This window comes from Aedes albopictus, chromosome 2 (genome assembly GCF_035046485.1).
Source record: "Aedes albopictus strain Foshan chromosome 2, AalbF5, whole genome shotgun sequence".
In the NCBI taxonomy this organism is placed as follows: Eukaryota; Metazoa; Arthropoda; class Insecta; order Diptera; family Culicidae; genus Aedes; species Aedes albopictus.
This window is the reverse complement of record NC_085137.1, coordinates 408,306,753-408,318,474: the sequence shown is the minus strand read 5'-3', so window position 1 is coordinate 408,318,474 and position 11,722 is coordinate 408,306,753. Positions and strand designations below refer to the sequence as shown.

Here is an 11,722-nt window from a genome sequence, read left to right as displayed (position 1 = left end):
TTATATAGACCCTCGACCCTTTTATGTACTTTGATTTTCATGTACATTCTACCTCGATTTTATCCAGTCAGTTAAAAACTTGCAGTTTGTGTTATGATGACTCATAATGTAGGGGTTTTCAGTCTTTCGACACGCGGAATTGTTATTTTTGTTTACAAACAACATCTATTGGTTATGCGGGAAAACTGGGTACAGGCAGTTAAAGCCAGTTTTATTGAAGCTAGTGAGGATGTTGGTTTTACTGGTCCAAAACAAACGTGTTGACATATTTTTCGTTATGTTTACCGTTTTGAGCTATATATGTACATATATGAGTCGCACTAATGGAAAGCATTTGTTTACCTCCATTGATGTGCCTGACACATAGAAGGAATGAAGATTTTTTTTTGTAGTGTACGAATAGATCCTGGAGAGACCAGGAATCGAATCTGTCTAGGACTGTCTTGCTACATACTTACGTATTTACCGCTATCTGCCTTTTGTAGCTAATTTTACTTTTGTTATTTAGCTTATCTTCAAAGCGAGATATAGGCTACTTACGCATATGAAATCTGTTATCGCCGACCCATTTTTTATGGCACTCTGAAGTCCGGTTTGTTTCATAGATACACCCACGCTCGAATGTAGGGTAAATGATGATAATTGGGTTCATTAGGGGTATCCGAATTATTTCATAATTGGAATCTCTGACCAAAAAATAGTCAAGATCCAAAATTTCATAATTTTTGGAGTCCGGGAACTATTTTTAAAATGCATTTGAAGTTTTCATAAGGAAATTTTTTTGTTCGGGGCGGAATTTAAAACTGTTTTGTTTATTTCACCACCAAAACAAAGTATAGGTACCATTAAAGTTGGTTTAAAGTCAAAAGTGGCGCTACGATTGTTGATTTAAAGCAAGCTTTACTGTGGTGATTGCTAAAGCATATAAAATGCTTGTACCATATAGCTAATGCAATGAAATAGTATGGAATGCATGCTTGGTATCATGTAAACAAAAGAAAAAAAAAGTTTTTTTTTTCATTTTTCTATCTATTTTTATCTTCTCGTACCTATTCCGATACCCTCACTCTGGTGTTTTTTTATTCTATTTCGGGAATTGAACCTAGACTGCTGAAACTGGACCGCGATGAAACTCGGACGCGCTAACGCTGTGCTACGACTACCATGTAAATATTTTGCACCTGGAAAAATGTGCAACATAAAGTAACGTATACTGCCGTGAATCGCATATCAGTCCCATCTTTGCTGGATTTCCTATGCAAATGGGACAGATATGTCACAGACAAACAGACGTAACACCTTGAACAATTTTCATGGAAATCCATCGCCCAGTTCACACTACCATCACCTGGTGGGAAAGTTGCACGAATCACTGTGTTGTGCAATATCGTCAACAGAAGGCGCTAGTGTGAAACGTCAAACGCATAGAAAAACGATGCGCGAGCCTCTGGTTGTGAAAGCCACAACTATGATAATTTAAAATGATCGTTAAAAGCGTGGTCGATGAAAATTTCGCAAGTGTTACGTCTGTTTGTCTGTGGATATGTGATTCACGGCAGTATACCCAGCTCGTGCTTTATCGAGTTCTGTTTTCAGTAGCTCTAAAAAGTTGTGCTAGGGTCTGAATGCCATCAGTTATCTTACTCTCTCAAATTCATTCGAAAACAAGCAATTGCAGATCCGATTGATTCCACAAACGAAGATAGTATAAATTAGTCTGTGTTGATTCTACTCCTATTGTTTTCACTTCTACCATTTATATTATGAAATCGGGGCACTATTTCAAATAAGGAAACTAATACCTCAACCCCACATATTTTTTGTTCCCTGAGCATCTGATTGTCTTCATGTCCCAACCAGAACCAAAAAAAAAACATACACAATGTAAATTTTCAAATAGAATCATTTGAGCATGATTATCCAAGTTCTAGCAGTGGTGAATTAGCACAACATTATGGTTACCGACTGAACAACAGATTAATTCAGCTGTTGTTCAGTAAAAACCACGTGTTTTTCATCATGTGCTCTGAGACGAAGTATGATGAAACGAAAGCGCTTATTTAACTTGTGAAAAACACATCATACAGATACATGCGCTAATTTATACATGAACTTAACAAGAAGCAGAAAAAAGTCTTGTTAAACTATGTTGTAAAGAAAATACTGTGAGTCGAATAAAAATCTTATTGAACGCTTGAAAAGTGTTTTAAATTATCATTGTAAATACCAATACGAAAAGTTGAACATTGGCTACTTTTTCAATTGAAACAGCAGTTGTACAGTAATGTGTACAGCATAATTTTAGTTCAGCTATAATTACTATTATAAAGCAACAATTCAGCATGTATGCTTGTTTGCGGCTGGCGATTGTTAGTTGGGGAATGCAGTAGTTATTTTGGACTAAGTGGATTATGATAACAAATCGAACGAAAAAATAACTACTGGCCCCTATAGACAGTTAACCTTCGCGTGGATGATTTTCGAATCTTGAATCAGCTATGAAAAAGGCATTTCCGAACCGATTTTTTTGAAGCCAATTGCATTCGCTCCAGGTTTGTCCAAATTGTCAAGGACTACCATACGGAACCGGTTCACCCATCCGTTCCGGAGTTATTCCAGATTCCGTTGGGGTCATGACCGGCCGGAAAATGACACATTAATGCATTTTACTCTGAATCTATAGTTATTTTGGAAATTTTCACATATTATACGCCAGGAATACAGAAGCTATATATCTGCAAGGAACCATTGACTTGAAATGACACAATCAAGCAGTCCCATGAACCGGATATGTCCTGGGTGCCCCCAGGTATGTGACCAAAGTGGCCATTCTAGCAACATTGTCCGAATCATTCATGCGGCACCTCGAACTTCATGATTTGTCGAAACATGAAGGAAAATAGTCCTTCCATGCTCCTTAGACCCCTCGGAAACGGCCTGGCCATACCCGGAATGTTCCGGGTGCCCTCTGGGATGTGACAAAAGTGGCCAGTTCCACAATGTTATCGAAATCAACCGTGCGACACCTCTAACTTCATGATTTGTTGAAACCTAAAGGAAAATAGGGAAGTGGTCATTTCTCAAACATAGTCAAAATCAGCCGTGTGACACCTCAAACTTCATGATGTGTCGTAACATGAAGGATAATAGTCCTTTTAGGCTCCCATGACCCCTTAGAGCGGTTTTGGCCACACCCGAAATATTCCGGATGTCCCCAGGAGAGTGGCCAAATTGACCATTTCCGCAACGTTGGTCAAATCAATCGTGCGGCTCCTCAAGCTTCATGATATGTCAAAACGTGAAGGAAAATAGTTCTTCTAAGCTCTTATGACCCCTCGGGAACGACCTGGCCATACCCGGAATGTTTCGGGTGCCCCAGGGATGTGACAAAAGTGGCCAGTTCCACATTGTTATCAAAATGAACCATGCGACACCTCTAACTTCATGATTTGTTGAAACATAAAGGAAAACAGTCCTTCTAGGCCCTTATGATCCCTTGGGACCGGTCTGGCCATACCCGGAATGCTCCGGTTGCCCTCAGGAAAGTGATCATTTCTCAAACATTGTCAAAATCAGTCTTGTGACACCTCAAACTTCATGATTTATCGAAACATGAAGGATAACAGTCCATTTTGGTTCCCATGGCTCCTTAGAGTGGTTCTGACCACACCAGAAATGTTCCGGATGCCTCCAGGAAAGTGGTCAAAATGGCCATTTCCACAATGTTGGTGAAATCAATCGTGCGGCACCTCAAACTTCATGGTTTGTCCAAACATGGAGGATCCTTCTAGGCTCTTATGACCCCTCGGGAACGACCTGGCCATACCAAGAATGTTCCGGGTGCCCCCAGGAATGTGACAAAAATGGCAATTTCCACAACATTATCAAAATCAACCATGCCACACCTCAAACTTCATGATGCTTAAGCAAAAGAAATAGTCATGCTAGGCCCTTATGGCCCCTTGGGATCGGTCTGGCCATACCCGGAATGTTCCGAATGCCCCCAGGCAGGGAAGTAGTCAAAATGATAATTTCTACAAAGTTGGTCAAATCAATTGTGAGCACCTCTAACTTCATGATTTGTTGAAACATGAAGGAAAATAGTCCATCTATGCCCTTATGGCCCCTTGGGATCGGTCTGGTCACACCCGAACTATTCCGGAAGGCCACAGGAGAGTGGTCATTTCTGAAATATGAAGGAAAGCAGCCCTTCTAGGTTTCCATGACGTCCTGGATACACCCGAAATGTTTCGGGTGTCCTCACTCCCTCAACTTTGGTCAAATCAATCGTACTACACCTCAAACTTCAAGATTTTTCGAAACGTGAAGGAAAATAGTACTTCCAGGCTCCCATGCTCCGTCATATCAACAATGTTATCAAACTCAACCGTGCGATTTCTAACTTCATAATTCGATGAAGCGATGAAGTCATTCTGGAGAACTTCAAGCATTTGAAACCCCGAAATGTTCGAGATGCCTTTTTACAGTGCTGTAGTTTTTTTTTCGAAAAATAAAATAGAATAAAGAATATTGAGAGCAATGAGTATTCGGAATCAATCTGGTTGCATAGAATATGCTTCGAAGAATTCACAAAAACTGTGATGATTACAATGTTGAGAGCATCAATCGTGAAATTGAGATATAAGATTGTTGAGACATGAATAGAATGTTGTATTAGAACATGCATGGTCTGAACTTTGGTTATATTCAGGATGCCGGGTAAATTACAAAACTTCAAAAATAACGTTAAAACTTTTAAATTTTCATATTTCAACCGTTTGCAACATTTATTTTTCTTCGCTAGCCCAGCATTTGCAATAAAATTTTTGCATAATTCCGTTTGTTCCATGTTCTCTACAAATTGCCTTGAGCCATGAGGAACATTAGTATGAATTTTCACATCCTTGGATCGGCATCAGTGAAAATCTTTTTTTTTTAACGGATACGAATCTGAAATCAGGATGCAAAACCCTCTCTTGTTAACCCTTATAATGTTAGCACAACATCAAATTAGTAGTACAAGAATTGGTTTTGCATGCAATGTTTGAACATTTATACCGCATTCAGTTCACCACTGGACTGCGTACTCAGTATTCATAAGTGCGAAAACATAAATAAAAATGCGCGTTTGCATCAAATCAAGACATCAATTCGGCGCACTATTTCTACGATCTATGCTGAATAAGTGCTCTGAAGACACCGAGTTGATTTGTTTTTTCTTGTTCCTCACCTGTTGGGGAAATTAAGCCACTGCGTCCAAAAGGCTGAACTTTATTGGCAATCGTGTACTTTTATTTGCGTTTTCACACTTGTGAAAACTAGTGCGATAGTCCAGTGGTGAACTAAATGCGATATATAACACTTAGACAAATTATCGTTACTCGAACACATAAAAAAGTCTTTGTCAACGGAAGTAGGTACCATACATTTCCTCATAACTTTTCAGATAAGCGGAAATTTTATCGATTACATTGCTTGAAAAACCGAAAGGTTTTTATCGTTGTTTTGTTCAGGGGCCAACTCCTTTGCAAGCCAGTCCAGAAATTTACGTTTTCTGGTTTTATCGTTGCGGTAGTAATTAGGGTTGGCTGCTGTGAACAGAAAATATGCATTCGATTCTGCGTTTACATGCGACACCACCTTTCAACTTATTATAAACCAGAACCACATTCGGCTTTGGCGTCGATAGTCTAAGCGTCAAATAGTTTAAGGTCTTTAGGATGATTACAGTAGACGTTCGCTCGGTGCAAACGCTTTAACTGCAATGCTTTTTAACTGCAAGTCCGCTAAGTGCAACAATATTGCAGTTATCGCACCGCTATCCGTCTAAATGAAATGTCAACAGCGATGCGATGTTTTTCGCATGCACTTTTGTTGCAGTGCGATGTTTTCCGTATGCACATTAGCTGCATTCTTCAACAACTGACAGTTATTTGACGTCTGTCAGTTGGTGCAGTTATCGAATTTCATTCGCTAAGTGAAACGTAAACATGTTGCAGTTATCGAGCGTCTACTGTATTCTCATAGCATCATGCACTTTGAGATGTTGCAAGATGGATTTCGACACGTTGTGGTAAGGCGCTGTCCATAAACTGCGTAGACTCAATTTTGGCAATCTCAGATCCCCCCTCCCCATCGTAGACTTTCGTCCATATCAAATTTTTGAAATTTGTATGGACCGTAGACTTTGACCAGACCCCCAACGCCCCCCCCCCCCCCTCTCCAAGTCTATGGAGTTTATGGACAGGCCCTAATACCTAAGGTAATGTTATCCTCGACCATTTCCTCACGGGGCATACAGGACATTTCTAACAATCAAGGGATCAAGACTCACTATGTTTTTTTATGTTTTGACAAATCGTGAAGTTCGAGGTATCACACTATTGGTTTCCACAACCTTCCGGGGGACATCTGGGACATATCCGGTGTGGCGAGGTTGTTTACAAGGGACCTTGGGAACCTAGAATAGCTATTTTCCTTCATATTTCGACAAATCATTAAGTTTAAGGTGTCGCACGGTTGTTTTGATTAACGTTGTGGAAATGGCCATTTTGACCACTTTCCATGGGGCATCCGGAATATTTCGGGTCTGACCAAAACCACTCTAAGGGGTCATGGGAACCTAAAGGGACTGTTATCCTTCATGTTTCGACAAATCATGAAGTTTGAGGTGTCACACGGCTGATTTTGACTGTTTGAGAAATGACCACTTCCCTGAGGGCATCCGGAACATTCCGGGTATGGCCCGGTCCCAAGTGGCCATAAGGGCCTAGAAGGACTATTTTCATTTATGTTTGAACAAATCATGAAGTTAGAGGTGTCGCACCCCGAGCAGAAAAGAATTACAAAACAATTGCAAGTTTTACCATTCAAAAAGAATTACTGAATGGTAAAATTTGCCATTGGTTTGTTTGAAATAAGTGACAAAAGGGCAAAAATAATAACTGACATTGTTCTATGAAATAACTGAGGAATATCAAATTTTGACATTACAATGGCAAACCAAGAACAAAAAAATTTAACCATGAGAGTTGCAAAATATACCAATATACCAATATCAAAATTAGTTATTCGCCTGTCGGCTAAAAAAACTATCAAAAAGTTATCATTAGAATAACCAAAATTCAAATTTTGCCACTATGTTGTTCTTGATAAGTGCCAAACTGCGATGGTTCATCAAACTCGTAAGAGGTCAACAATATCTCACCAATTGCAAAATTTGTTATGATAGCAAAATAAGGCATTCAGTAGTTATTCTTCCAAATTTGATAAATGACAAGCGAATGGCATATTTTAATATGATACACACTTAGTTTTTTTCGCCGAATCTCGGCAAACCAATTGCCGAGATTGGCACCGCCGAGTGCTCGGCAAACATCTCAGCAAAAATTAGATTTGCCGAAAGCTCGGCAATCACAAAAATGACAGCTATCAATTTTTTGCCGAGAATATCAGCAAATATATTTGCTGAATCTCGGCAAAATTATTTCCAGTACAAATGGATTTGCTGAATCTCGGCAATTTGTTTTGTTTTTGTTTATAAATGAGAGAAAAATTGTTAATTATAACATGAAAATTATGAACCCGCATGAAAAACCAATAGAAAAACTTTTTTCTTGCATATTATTCGAATTTTCCAAAGAATTTAATTGAAAAAACAATAAATTTATTGCCGGAACTGCTCATTCAATTTTTCACTCCAAGTCAGACACACATTGCTCCCCAGATTCTATCAGCTCCACAGACTCGAACTGCTCCTCGAAGAACAGCATCAATAGGTGTATTTGCTAATCTGTAATAGATTGAATATGAAAGTAATAGCAATTATTACTTACAGAAAGATTTCACATATCTTCACTTTTTTATCGCTCGAAAGAGCACCTTCGTCATTACGTGTCACTGGTTTGTTTTGGTATTTTTTTGCTGAGACAGGCGGCTGCAAAAGTGACAGTTCTTTCGCCGAAATTCGGCAATAGACGAGATGATTGCTGATTTTTCGGTAATCTGGATTGCTGATTTCAGTAAAATCTGTGTTTACCGATGAAATCTGCAAGAAAATGCTGTCAGTTTTTCTAGTTTTCGAGCAATTTGCTGATATTTCGGCAAAGCATATTGGACAGTCTCGGCAAAAACGTGTTGTTTGCTGAACTATCAGTAAAATCTGGATTTGCCGTTTCAAATCAGCATTTTTTTCTGCCGAGCTCAAGAATATGTTTTAAGTGTGTATCATATTATGCTATTCACATGTTGTTTTAAGCTCTTCATGAAGAACTCATGAATGACAAAATAAGCTATGACAATAAAAATTGTTATTCTTTTGTTTTTGGTTTGCCATTCACCTCTACCCGGGACGGTTGATTTTGACAACGTTGTGGAAATAATCTCTTTTGTCACATCCCTGGGCACCCGGAACATTCCGGGTATAGCCAGGTCGTTCCCGAGGGGTCATAAGAGCTTAAAAGGACTATTTTCCTTCACGTTTTGACAAATCATAAAGTTTGAGTTGCCGCACGATTGATTTCACCAACGTTGCGGAAATAGCCAATTCGGCCACTCTCCTGGGGACATCCGGAATATTTCGGGTGTGGCCAGAACCACTATAAGGGGTCATGGGAGCCTAAAAGGACTATTATCCTTCATGTTTCGACAAATCATGAAGTTTGAGGTGTCACACGGCTGATTTTGATTATGTTTGAGAAATGACCGCTTCCCTGAGGGCATCCGGAACATTAAGGGTACGGCCAGACCGGTCCCAAGTGACCATAAGGGCCTAGAAGGGCTATTTTCCTTTAGGTTTCAACAAATCATGAAGCTAGAGGTGTCGCACGGTTGATTTTGATAACATTGTGGAACTGGCCACTTTTGTCACATCCCAGAGGGCACCCGGAACATTTCGGGTATGGCCAGGCCGTTCCCGAGGGTCTTAGGAGCATGGAAGGACTATTTTCCTTCATGTTTCGACAAATCATGAAGTTCGAGGTGCCGCATGAATGATTCGGACAATGTTGCTAGAATGGCCACTTTGGTCACATCCCTGGGGGCACCCAGGACATATCCGGTTCATGGGACTGCTTGATTGTGTCATTTCAAGTCAATGGTTCCTTGCAGTTATATAGTTTCAGTATTCCTGGCGTATAATATGTGCAAATTTCCAAAATAACTATAGATTCAGAGTAAAATGCATTAATGTGTCATTTTCCGGCCGGTCATGACTCCAACGGAATCTGGAATAACTCCGGAACGGAGTCCTTGACAATTTGGACAAACCTGGAGCGAATGCAATTGGCTTCAAAAAAATCGGTTCGGAAATGCCTTTTTCATAGCTGATTCAAGATTCGAAAATCATCCAAAATAGACGTTGGGTACGTGAAGGTTAAGGGTCGATCCACTCCCTGGAATGGTGAGACATGTAGATAAAACCACAGACAAACAGACGTAACACTTGCGAAATTTCCATCGAACACGCTTTTAACGATCATTTTAAATTTTCATAGTTGCGACTTTCACAACCAGAGGCGCGCGCATCGTTTTCCTATGCGTTTCACGTTTCACACTAGCGTCTTCTATTGACGATATTGCACAACACAGTGATTCGTGCAACTTTTCCACCAGGTGATGGTAGTGTGAAATGGGCGATGGATTTCCATGAAAATCGTTCAAAGTGTTACGTCTGTTTGTCTGTGATAAAACGATTGGAATCATCATGAAAAATGAAATAGAAGATCAAAATAACTATTTTTCAGCAAATTTAACTGATTTCATGGTACAGTGACGTCACACCGATGAATCACCTTAATTTTTGTACACTATTTATGAATCACCATGTTGATCAAATGGAGTGATCCATAAACTGTGGTCATTTTTGCCGATTCATAAATTGTGGGGTCACTGTATATTTAACAAAATTATGTGCTTGTGAATTTAACAACGTGTTTGTCGTTTAGAATACTACACGAAAAGAAAAATAATTATTTTAATTATTAGATTTCAGTTATAGATTTTATTCCATTCCACCATATAAAAAGTATTACGTCACCTTATACATTTCAAAACGAAACATAATGTAGTGTATAACACGTCCTATTGAAGAGTATAAGTTTTGCCTACACTGAAATAAATGTTGTTGTAGTTACTACCGAATCCATGGTAAAATTAAGAACTGCACCAACGATTTTCAACCGAATGCAAAATTCTGTTAATTATACTGAAACATTGTCAATATTACCATGCGTGCGGTACCGTTGACTGAAAACATTCTTGATGCTACTATTTTGGCATTGTTATTTTGACCACGTTTATCTGAGACGCCCAACATTCAAGTCGAAGTGGTCAAAATAACAATGCCAAAATAGTAGCATCAACAATGTTTTCAGTCAACGGTACCGCACGCATGGTAATATTGACAATGTTTCAGTATAATTAACAGAATTTTGCATTCGGTTGAAAATCGTTGGTGCAGTTCTTAATTTTACCATGGATTCGGTAGTAACTACAACAAAATTTATTTCAGTGTAATGGCGAAAATATACGCTCTCGTGTCAAAATAGACGAGTGCACCGCCCGCTGAAAGTTCACTCGGGCAGCGAATTTTGACACCACAGCGGGGTCGACTCTCAACATCTTCTACCCAGCTGAAAATTTGTTTAATTTATTGCATCTTGTTTTCGCAATGAAGTTGCAAAAATATGAAGTAGTGCATTAACTGTATGCATACCCGGATAAAAACTAACCATAGGGTATTTGGTGAAAACCATTCCTGTACCATACAGTGTACCAGCTACAATATAGTGTATTGTAATGGAATGGTTTGCTAAAAGCTTTGCACATTGGTAGCTATCATACATTTACATCCGATCTTTATGTAACAATATATTATACTGTTTTTCTTACGTTTGAACCATTCACTATTCCGAAACAATCTTTTTCCGTGCATTTTTAATTTTTTATTCATTTTATGATTTTTTCCGTGCTTTGTTTTGTTGATGTCCGTGACATAGACGAGTGCACCGATGAACTGAATTCATCGCGGTCCGAGAATTTTGACACTACAGCGGGGTCGTTCCCAATCAGAATTGTTCAATTCTGATTGGAAATCTTGCACTTCTGATTGGAAGCGACCCCGCTCTAGTGTCAAAATTCTCGGACCGCGATGAATTCAGTTCATCGGTGCACTCGTCTATTTTTGTTGCAAAGGAAATGAAAGAGAAAAAAGTGAATAAGTTGAAACATCTATTTAAAGTCAATAAAATGTTTAAATAAAGTGGTAAACCAGGTGTCCTAAGGACTGCATATCCAAGAGATATGGTGGGCTAGGTATGTAGAGTGCGATGAGAGGAATACGAATGTAGGTCAACCCAGAAAGACGCAGGCCAGATTACCGTAAATCAGTGGATGAGTTCAACACTATTCTTTCTCTTCTTCTCTCATGTGAAATTGCCTTGTACAACAACCGAATTAAATGCGATTTATCTTTGACATTTTTAACATAAGGACTGGACTGGACACTGAAACGACTTCTGAAATAAGTTCGTCTTCGCTTTTTAACCTAACTTATAGTTGAATCGAACTTGACAGTTTTCTCATGAGTTGTTATGTACACATTTCATAGTTCAGTCAAATTGGAGCCTCAATATTGCAATAATGGTTAAGCACGCTGTAATGATACTTATGTACCTCGTCACCCACTTCATGCAACTATATTAGTGGTCTAATAACACTTAGC

General features: G+C 39.1%; 1 protein-coding gene across 1 annotated transcript in view; it reads left to right on the top strand.

Moving 5' to 3' along the window:
- LOC109418006 (uncharacterized) overlaps positions 1–11,722 on the top strand; it is an 83,750-nt gene that overhangs the window by 21,745 nt on the left and 50,283 nt on the right. The gene's annotated exons all lie outside the window — the stretch shown is intronic.